This window comes from Arachis ipaensis, chromosome B07 (assembly GCF_000816755.2).
Source record: "Arachis ipaensis cultivar K30076 chromosome B07, Araip1.1, whole genome shotgun sequence".
Classification (NCBI taxonomy): Eukaryota; Viridiplantae; Streptophyta; class Magnoliopsida; order Fabales; family Fabaceae; genus Arachis; species Arachis ipaensis.
This window is the reverse complement of record NC_029791.2, coordinates 100,301,105-100,313,219: the sequence shown is the minus strand read 5'-3', so window position 1 is coordinate 100,313,219 and position 12,115 is coordinate 100,301,105.

Genomic DNA, 12,115 nt, shown 5'->3' with positions numbered 1-12,115 from the left:
CCTACTTCTTCTCTAAGATATTCATTCGCATACAAGAACATGATGAATGTGATGATTATGTGACACTCATCACCATTCTCACCTATGAATGCGTGTCTGACAACCACTTCCGTTCTACATGCAAACAAGCTTGAATGTGTATCTCTTGGGTTTCTAATCTAAGATTAGAACCTTCGTGGTATAGGCTAGAATTATTGGCGGCCATTCCTGAGATCCGGAACGTCTAAACCTTGTCTGTGGTATTCTGAGTAGGATCTGGGAAGGGATGACTGTGACGAGCTTCAAACTCGCGAGTGTTGGGCGTGTGACAGACGCAAAAGGATCAATGGATCCTATTCGAACATGATCGAGAACCGACAGATGATTAGCCGTGCGGTGACAGCGTGCGTAGAACATTTTCACTGAGAGGACGGGAAGTAGCCATAGACAACGGTGATGCCAAACATAAAGCTTGCCATGGAAAGGAGTATGAATGATTGGAAGAAGGCAATAGGAAAGCAGAGGTTCAGGAGGAACAAAGCATCTTCATACGCTTATCTGAAATTCCTACTAATGAATTACATAAGTATCTCTATCTCTATCTTTATTTTATGTTTTATTCATCTTTTAATTATCAATCCTCCATAACCATTTGAATCCGCCTGACTGAGATTTACAAGATGACCATAGCTTGCTTCAAGCCGACAGTCTCCATGGGATCGACCCTTACTCACGTAAGGTATTACTTGGACGACCCAGTGCACTTGCTGGTTAGTTGTGCGAAATTGTGACAAAGTGTGATTCACGTTTGAGAGCTCCAAGTCTTTGGCACCATTATTGATGATCACAATTTTGTGCACCAACAGTCACTGCATTAAAAAAGAAAATGGCTAACATGTGTATTAAATTTGTATTCTTATTATTATTTTCAATATCATGATTCCTATTTGTTGGATAAAGGATAACAACTTCTCAAAGATATCCTGAATATCAAAGTAGTCATTTCAAGATATTTTAACAATGAATGTTATGTGGCACATGAGTAATATCTTAGAATCATAGCTTCCTATGCATGTCTTTCAATTTTTCTATAATATATTAGTTGTTCATCTTTTCTGCTATCTACTCAAACTCTCGATCAATTTAGCCTTGTATTGAAAGTGTGATAGTTGTAGTTTTATTTTCGATTAGCATTTGGTGTTAATTAGTGATTATATTGTGAAAAAATTTTCACTCAAAATAAAATAATTAAATGTTTATTTTTGTTACAATATGTTTTTTTTTGTTTCAATGTTTCTAAGTTTATTGTCATAGTTAGAAATGTACATTTTGTTATTCTTAAATTTGCTTTGTTATTTTTTTATCTGTTCTGAATCTGCTATCAAATTTTCTGATTGATTATTTTATGGTACTTTCTTTCAACTTTATGCTGCACTTTTTTTTCAGTTTTAAAGATATGTTCTGTAATTACCTCTACATTTATTTTTATTGTTTATAATTATTATTCTTATTTTCTTAAAATATGAATTCTTAAAGAAGTTTTTTTTTTATTGTTTAGCTTTGTTTATCATTGATAGTTCTAACATTTTTTTCCTTTTTCTCCTTTGACAAAGTTACTGCAGACATTTAATTCGTCGTCTTTATTGCCTGGACTAGAGTGTTTTTAAGATTATTTGAATCCAATTAGCAACAAACATGATTACATTAAACATGCAGAAGCAGATTTGGATGCATCAATTTATTTTCCTATGAATGAATTAGATAATAGATGGGCAGTTGAACACCTTTTTAACTAATGCACTTGAATTATAGTTTTCTGGCTTGATTTGTGTGTGATTCATAGGAAAAAGATTTTATTGAATTTTAATATTTTTCATGTTATATTTAAATCCAAATATTATTAGTGAGTTTTGAATTATTGTTGTAGAAACTAAGGATTAGTGATGCATTTTGAGTACTTTTCCATGATGTAATTTTAGATTTATTCAAAGTTAAAATCAAGGCTCCGAGTTAAAACCATACCTATATTTAAGTATGAACATTTAAAGCTTAAAGTCAATTGCTTACAAATTCAATATTACAATGCATCAAAATAAGTTTTAAATCAAGTCACTGATTCAATTCTTAATATTGTTATAGTTGACTCATTTATAAGAATAAATCAATTTATTCATTTCCAAATTCCAAAACATTAAACATAAAATAGAATATATTCTTATTATTCATTTTAATTTTCTACAACAATGCTAAATTCTAACTCTTTGCAAGCTGAGTACTTTCGTCATTTGCTTAAGCATCTCGCCTAGCACCTAGATGGATCAATTTTGTTTTATCATTTGGCAAGCAATTGGTTCTGTTGCCTATGCTTCATTAAAAAACTGCTAATTTATTTTAGGATTAACCGCTACTTTCATGATTAATATTCATCAAAGATGAATACGACTTCCAATGAAATTGGATTGTTGATTATTTGATCCTCCCAACAAAATCATTAACCATTATAGTTCACCAATATTAGAGATAACAGCATTAGTTCTGTATTTAAGTATTGCCTATTAGTAACTTGATTATTTATTGATACATTAATATTATTATTATATATGTTTCCTACTAAGATTAAAATCGAAACAATTAAAAACTTATCATGAACAACCTACATGTATTATTGTTTTATTCAATATTATCTAATGCCAAGTTACCTTTTCTTCAAATAGCTGCAATAATTATAGGAGTTATTATGCTTCCATTTCTCATTAACTGTCTGAGGTTCTTTTTGCATGTATTCTAACTGCCTTTTATGTGAGTTGAACTCATTATCACACTACCTATTTGCATGTGTTAGCTTATTTATTATTTGCCTCATTCCTCATGTTAGGTGTACTTGATATTAAACTTCTTTTCATTTATAAATAGAATCATTATAGTGGCCTTTATAGTTTTACCAAAAGTAGTATGAGCAAACCAGAATGTCAAAAATGGGGTGCGAACAAAGTGAGTTTTTAGTTTAGTTTTAGTTTATTTGTTATAGCTTCCTTATCGTGATATATAAATTTGTTATGTTCTTTTTAATCTATCATGTCAAGTAGTTAAATTCTCTTGCACAGATTTGATTAAGATCTCTTACATTCCTGAAGATTTTGATGAAGACCGAACTTTTTACCTGTAGATCGATCTTGTTTCAGTTAGTTCATCTCAATATCAAATATTTTTATTAGGTTATAGTTTTTATTTTTATCTATCTGAAAAAATAATTCATTATTCTGAAGGTAGTTTCACTTTATTTATATGATAGATACTGCCTGAAATACCATCAATTTTCTATAGAAAGTACAAGGATCAATTGAACCAAAGGATATTTTTCATTGACTTTAATCAAAACCAAGTAGAGGTAATGATTGGAAAAGGTCACTCATGTGCCTATATTTTGGCTAGTTTTGATACACTGGTTAAGTTCTATGAACTAGAAGAATGAGGATGGATGAAGGTTATGTTTATTGGGGAAGATCTTTTCTTAATTACCAAGGTGAAAGATTCAGCAATGATTTCTAAGACCCTTCCTTCTCCTCCTGTTAAGTTTCTTTTTGATGTTAAGCTTTCAACTCTTAATGTCAATGGTTTTTCTCTCTCCACAAATCAGATTAATTCTGTTGCTAAGTATATTGACATTCATTCTCAATCAGATCTGCTACCAAAGTTTCCTGATTCAGTATTGAGAGAAAATTATAATTCAGTTATCAATCCTGTGTCATTTGATTCACTTACTTCTAACTCTGCTCATCTTGGTTTCCATTCACAAAATAATGATGTTTTGTTCACTGACTCTAGCACCATTTTGCCACATACATTCCCAAACATTGGTACTGATAAGATTATCCTTAGTAGTAATGCCCCTATCCACCATAACTGCCTTCCTTATTCAGTATCCAATATTAATGTTAACTCTCCATTAACTGTTTTCTTTGAATACACTAATCCAACTGCAAGGGAAATTGGTGGACATGGTGATATTTCAAGCACTAATGAATATATTCCTGTTACTGCTAATAATTCTTACTGTCCTATCCCCTTATCCACCCCTATACAACTTGGTTCAAGAAGTGGTGTTCAGTTTACTCCGGAGTTTATTTCATGCCAAAAGCTTTTATCTGATAGCCAGGTTACTAACTGCTACATAGTAAGTTCTATTTATTAAACCTTTCTTTCACTAATTTATCTTTAATTCTCTTCGTTTTTGTTGTTACACCTCCTTTATATATGTTTTATTATTAATTAGTTCTATTTTTTTATTTGTCAACTCAGATACTTCCCAATGTGTTTGCTATGAATGCCTTTCCAAGCAGGCCTAAAACTGTAGAGGTTAGATTTAGCAAGTTAAAGTGAGGATGGGGTTGTGATGGAACAATTCCCAAAAACTGCAACTATTTTTTACTAAGGGTTGGAAGCGATTTGCGAAAATACATAGGTTCAATGAAGGAACATTACTGAAGTTTTCTGTTACAATTGGAGATGAGAGTGTGATATATGTTAAAGTGGTTAAGCTTTAAGTACCTTTAGTTGTGCATACTGTTAAGTGCCTTAGTGTGTCTGAAATACCCTTTTTTTGTTGATGTTTAATAGAATGTTTATTTTAGTGCGTTTTAATTATATTTTAATTTAAGACTGTCAATGTTATGTAATTGTGCTTTGATGCACTATGTCTGGTATGATATTATGCATCAATCAATGTAAAACCAAATTAAGCATTAAATTTATCTTTATTAATTACTTCAAAAATTCAATTAGCATTGTTTTTATATTTTCCAGATTCATTTTAGTTATAAGTCTGTAACTTATTATCTTAGTTCAACACTTTAGTTTCAATGATGCCATACTATATTTAACTTTTACATGTTAGTTTATTAGATTGATTTTATTTTCTTCTTATTATTATTATTATTGTATTTTTAATTCATGCCTAACTAGAATATAATATAGCAAACATGCATTACATGTAAGTATAAATATCTATCTCTTCTATATGTTTTAAAAAAGAGATCTGTTTTTTCTTTTCCATATATTCAAACTTTGCATGTTACGTGTTTTTGTGGTTCAGAAGTTTATACATAGATCTCAACTAAATCTTTGTTTTAATCAACCCTGCCATATTCTTAATAATAGTTCTTTTTAGTCACATTCAAATTATTGACTTTAAATAAAATTATTGACTTTTAAATGAGTTATGATGGCTAATTCATGATACTTATTTCATTTAAGCTCAACCTTCAATTTGCAAGTCTTATAGAATATTAAGTATGACAATATTCATGCTTATTTTAGAAGGAAAAAAATTAATATAATGTTTCTAATGAGACTGGTTTTCGTGGTTTTTATGCAGAAACCAACAAATGTTGGAAACCATACTTCTTTTACACCTATTACTGAACTACTTTTAATAATTCATCATAAATACTAGCAATCTCATGGTTTCTTTACATTATTTTTCCTATTGACAAATGTACATTGTGTCTATTAGACTTTGGGTGTGTTTATACAGTAGCTCATCATGTTACTGATTCAATTTTTTAATAGGATTTTTTTTTGCTTCCTCAATCTAACTTTTTTAAGTTGCATGCTTTGTGTATCATTTATTGTTTTACTACTTTACTTCTATTAATAGTCATATTTATGGATTGTAATCATTACTTCATATAGAAGATCACATTCAATTAAATGCATTTGGCATTCTACTTCATAGACAATTAATTCATTCATTTAAAACATCTCTAAAGTTACAAGTAATGTTAACATAAACTGCATAACACTAATTATACTATTCTATCAATCTCTCTCCCCCCCTCTATATATACATCTTTTCAGTTGATATATTGTTCACTCATCACTTTTGCTTAAACTATGATATAAGTTTTCATCCTCAGTTACATTCGTTTTCTTATTTTGTTTTTGTCAAATCTTTCATTAGCATAGTTTATATGTTCTTAGTTATTTAACATCTACTATTAAATATGCTTCATTGAATCCTTTTCTTCTTCATCTCTTGCATATTTTGCTCCTCATATTTTTTGTGTTTGCAAGTTACCATTAGCATAGTATGAGGCACAACGATTTTCGCATTTTTTACCTGGATATGGATCATGTATCGGTATTAATCTTTACTTTTTCTTAGTAGTTAGTGGTTATTACTTTATCATGTGTTTCTAAATTTGTCATCCTTATTATATTTCCATGATCTTCTTTGTAGAGTCTGCACCCGTTACCTTCACTATTTTGTAGAAAGTTCAAGGATTTATTGGGTAATACAATTGTTACATTTGATGCAAATCACAATCTCATTGAGTTGAGGATTGAAAAACTTAATCACACAGCTTACATTATTAGGGGTTTGCGTAAGCTGATGAATTTTTATGGTCTCTATCGATGTGGTTATATAAAACTCAGTTATGCTTGTAAAGAATACTTCTGTATAATCAAGATCAGGGATCATAATATGGTTAAGAGTTCTATTTACGCTGGTGTAAAACTCTTTCTTTCTGATAACTTTTATCGTAAAGGTAAGCTACCATTGACTGAGGAGGAGTATTTGTTTATTTGTTCGAAAAGAAACTCTGAAATCCAAAAGAAAGTCAAGTCATCAAAAATAGTTTTTTCTGATGAAACTAGTCATGATAAACGATATAACTATAAGTATTTTGGCTCTTCGTCAAAATATATCCTGGTTGACCTGAATTTAGCTCCTGAAGTAGAAGAAGAATCTGTTGTTGTTCTTTGTTCGGATCAATCAAAATTTCCCCCAATCAAAGATAATAATATACATTTTCATGCAGCAGTGTCAAATTAAAGTGGTATCCCAATAAAGTTCTATGACTTCTTTTCACCAAATAAATCTTATCAAGTGGTTTACATCCCAAGTACTCCTGTTAATGTTTTTCGACAAAGCTCTTCTGAATTTTCAGATTTAATTCATTCTAAGCAATCCAATCTACCTTATATGGTTACATATTCATGCATAATTACAGATGAAGATTTGCATTCATTATATTTGGGATGATTTTTGTTTTCTACAACTATATATAGTTTTATCCATTGACAAGTTAAACCTTTTTTTAAACTAAATAGGTATATGTTTGTTGTATCATTCAGGGCCTTCCTACAGATTTTGTTACAAAGGCTTTTCCTTCACATCATCACCAGGTTCGCGTTGTACAAAAGCGTGGTTGTAGATACACAATGGGACTCTGTTGGTACAGGGATAAACAATCATTCAGAGCTCATCTTACTAGATACTGAAAGGATTTTATTAGTGACAATTCTCTTAGGCATGGAAGTTTAGTTATTTTTAATGTCTCCTCATTAGATAAGAGAACCATGTATGCTAATGTAATCACTAAATGAGATATAAATCTATATAATATTTGGTTTTGCTTTCTATTTTCGTGTAGTTTCTATTTCTATGTTATTAGTTATCATATTAAACTTTTATGTATCAATATGCAAAGTTCTACTTTTGATCTATGACTTACTTAATACTATATTTCATCTTATCCATGACCTGTTAATATTTTGTTATATTTGCTGTGGTTTCCTTTTTTCTCATAAGAACTTCCTAATACAATCATTAATTTAGTTTTATCCATTTTTTTTGGTAGTAAATTTTAAGAATAATGATTCTATTTTATTTAGCTCAAAAAACCAAATAATAAACAAATTTTGCAATCTTTTGTTGTCATACAATTTTCCATCAATTTATTTTAATTTGTCGCAGCTTTATTCCATTTCTTAGTATATATATATATATATAGCCATTGTCACTATGATGCAGGTTTCCTTTAAGGTCCCATTTATCCGAGATCCTTCTAACCAAAAGGATGAAGAGATATCTCCATAGTCTACAGAGACAGCTGAAAGTACCATCAACTTTCTTTCATATACTCACTGGTAATTTACAAATATATATCATCATATCACATGTTATATAAACTGTTGTATTATATTCTGTATTAATTATTGTCAGATGTAAACTAGTTACATTTATTACATTCAGGCAACAAAACTTATTTACTCTAAATCATTTAATGTTTTGGTTTGGAAAGACTATACCATGCCTTCATGTTTCTTTGATTTGAGTTCATTTTCAACTACAACCAATTGATACACATTTTTTTAGAAAACTTGCAAATTTCATCTTCAGTTTCTTTCTGTGAATTTATCTTCCATGTTTTCATTCACATTATTATAATAGTCATCCCCTAAGAGTTACTTAATATATTGTATTCTGCACTACTTGGAAAAATATTATCATAATCTGCATATTTTATTTGTTATCATTAGTTTTGTTAGTCATGGTACTAGAAGATTTTCGATTGACTCCCAAGCTTGCAAGAGCCAGACGAATGAGCAATTTAAGAAGCAAGAGGTTGAACCATACTTTGAATGTCAATGATATTCTTAGATATAGCTGTAAGTTTAAAGTTACTTTTTTATCACCTATACATCTTCATGCCCATATTCACATTATTTAATTAGTTTATGATTTTCTTGATACATCTCCAAAAGATCATTCACCTCAAGTCGTGCCTCCTCTTAAGAGAACTTCTTCAACTGTTTCAAACGACAGTATTAACCGCTTCATATCAACTGAGAACGGTCATTCAAGTTCTACAGGTAATAATAAAATTTGGTTACTCTTTGAAATACATGTGTCTATTATGAAGAAAAGCGTGTTGCTTAAAATTATCATGTTAATTATATTAATTTACTTTTACTTATGTATTGTTAATTCCTTTTACGATGTGTGTATAGGTCACCAAATGTTTAGGGTGAATTTTCATGATCCTATGAATTTGAGTTCTAATATCTCCAACAGCCGAGATAAGAAAAAAGTTACATTAAAGGGAACATGTTCCTCAACAAAAGCTATCGTTAATCCCTCTGATAATGTGATGTCTGCTAAAGCAACATCAGTCAATCCTACTAACATCAAAACTCCTTTGTTAGATGTTACAAATGGTTTGTACTTCTCATACTATAAAAGAGTAATTAATAATTTTTTTATTAACCATTCTGTTTCTCTTTGAGGTTTTTTTACCATTCTTTTGGTTAATAAGAATTTTGTTTAATTTTGTTACAGTAGGTTGGAATAATAGCAGCAGATATAACTCATGTACCCTTAGTAACACTAATGCTAATTTATAAAAGGATAAAAGTCATAATCGTACCTACGTTGATGGTGCTGATTATCTGTTTTGCAACAATAAAAATAACCTCTTCAAGCATGAATAATAATTTGGAGAGGTGTGAATTTATAATTTTTTTTGTTATGTAACGTTTTTTTATGTCGTCATCACTCTAACCAATAATTAGCTCAATGAAATTTATTGTACTTATTTGTTTGAGTTTTTTTTATGTCTTTTTTCAGTTGTATTATACATAATCATAAGAGATTCACCAAGCAAACAGATACAATTATCAGAGAAGTATGCAGAAGTAACAATGAGCTATTTGCATCTTCTGTTCATGACCATGGACAGTCTTCTAAAAATGCAAATAATGTCATCCATGATTCCAATGTATCAGATCTATATGAGCATGAAAGTATTCCAACTTTTACATGACTAATTTAGTAATTGTTCAAATTTCACTTTGGAAAGGTTTGGATTGACTTTTGAAAAAAGTACTTATTTTTTTACCTTTTTAAAAAAAAGAAATTTGTTAAATAGATAGAAATTATTCCACATTTGAATAATTTCTTAAAAAAAATTTATAAGTATTAAAAATGTCTTTTGCTAAAGTTTTTTTTAAAAGCAATGTATTGTTATTTTTAGAAAAAGTAAATCATTTATTTTTTTAGATAATAGTAACTTTTTAAAAAAGATTTATCTAAATAGATTTAAAATTGAATGAAAGTACTTCATTTTTTATAAAAAAAATATTTTTTTTAATTCCAAAAAGCCCATCCAAACCCAACAATTTATTTAGCAGCAGCATTACAAATGACTATTCTATTTCAATTTTTTTTTATAGTTGTTGATGTATTCGATGACATTAATTTGGAAAGTGATTACTCTATTGATTTTCAAGACAACAATGTCATTGGTAAAATTTAAATTCAGCAGTATTTATAACATTATTAAGTTATACTTTAATGGAGTAGTATTTATTACTAGAGCATAACAACATATATTATTTTTTTAATATTTTATATAGATGGAAGTGCGACTGCATATGAGATTGACAACTTAGTTATTGATGAAAAAGATATGTTTTCATTAGATTGCAAATCCGTTACACAAATATAGATATATTAAAGGATTCAAAATATAATTTACATTATATTAGCTAATGAAATTAAAATTTTATTTTAAAGCTTTTTGGGATGCAGGTGATCCTTCTCATACATGTATATATTGCAAAGCTTTGATGTGGGATCATGAGAGACTTTCAAAGAGTATCAATAGTATCACTCCTCATTTTGGTTTGTGTTGTGTGGACGGCAAAGTTGAGTTGCCCCAAATGAAACAGGCCCCAGATAATCTAAAGGCGTTGTATTTCTTGGACGATGAAATGGGCCGATACTTTCGAAAAAACATATGGGCATTTAATGCAATGTTTTCATTCACATCAATGGCTGGCAAGATTAACCATAAAATTAACAATGGTTCCGCTCCGCCGTCATTTATTTTGAGTGGCTAGAACTATCACTCAATCGGAAGTCTTATTCCATAAGCAAATGAAAAACCAAGATTTGCACAGCTCTACATTTATGATACGGACAACGAGATTCATAACAGAGTTAGTGCTGTTCTGTAAGTTTTTTTGTATACGCAAAGCATACTCTTTATAGTATTGAAGAGAGAACTATTATCGATCTAGAATTAATCAAAATAAGAATCTCTTCGTTGCAAGCATAGCCTAAACCGACAAGCAATCCCCACACTCAAAGTTTGATATTTTCCAATTAAAAACAATTAATCGAGAGTAATGAAACCTCGGGTCGTTCTCCCTAGGAATGCAATCGAAGTGTCACGCTTCCGGTTGTGGAGGCAAAAAGGGGTTTTTGAAATCAAGAAATGAAAGATTAAAAGAACTAAGAAATAAAAGAACTAAGAGATTATCAAAATTGAGAATTAATGTAATTAAAAGGAAAAATGAGATCAAAACTTAGTGAAAATGCTAAAATGCATAAAGAGCCTTGACTTGGGAATGTGGATCCAAGGAATCCTATCATCGTCATAACCACAACTATGGTAATTATGATGAGTCAATCTTGCCTAGTCAACCCCTAACATCAAGGAGTAGGTCAAGCAAGCATAATTGACCTTAATCCATAAGTCCTAGCTAACTTACCAAATTAATTGGTAAAAAGCTAGCGTCAATGGAAACAAGAGTCAACTAACTACCCAAGAATTATTACCAAATGTCGAACATCATGACTCTAGTATCCTAGGAGCTCAAATCCCAAGCCAAGGTGTGAAAATCTACTCAAAATTACCAAGTGGCATTTTCACAAACACTTGGTGGGCATAAAAGCAAAACATGAGAAATTACAAAGGAAAATAAAAGCTATAACTAAAATATTCACAATATCAACAATAGACAATCAAAACAAGCATATATAAAGCATAAGACATTAAATTCATCTATCAAAATTCCAAGAAACCAAAATTGCATATATAAACAAAGTATCTTGAACCATAAGCAAATAAAAGCAAAAGTAGTGGAATTAAAGAGGAAATTAAAGAGTACTTACAAAAGATGAGCAAAATCCAAAATCAAAGCTTGCTATAAAATGCTACAATGGAGATGGAAATAAAACTCTAAGAGAGAAATTCTATACTACTCCTACTCCTACTCCTATGGAAGCTTCCTAATCCTAATGAAAACTCAAACTAAACCTAATAAAACCTCATGCCTTGATATGTGTTGAAGCTCCATTGATATAGCACTTTAATTCAGCCTTTAGCCTTCCAAAATTGGGCCAGAAAAGCCCCAAAAAATTGCAAACCACGTGACTTTTTAATGAAGTCACGCACATGGTTGTACGTGGACACACTTGCTGATTTCTGTACTTGTGCGTGGGCACAGGTGCTGATTTTGACCCTTGTGCGTAGGCACAGAAAGTGTGCGTAGGCACATTCTGAAA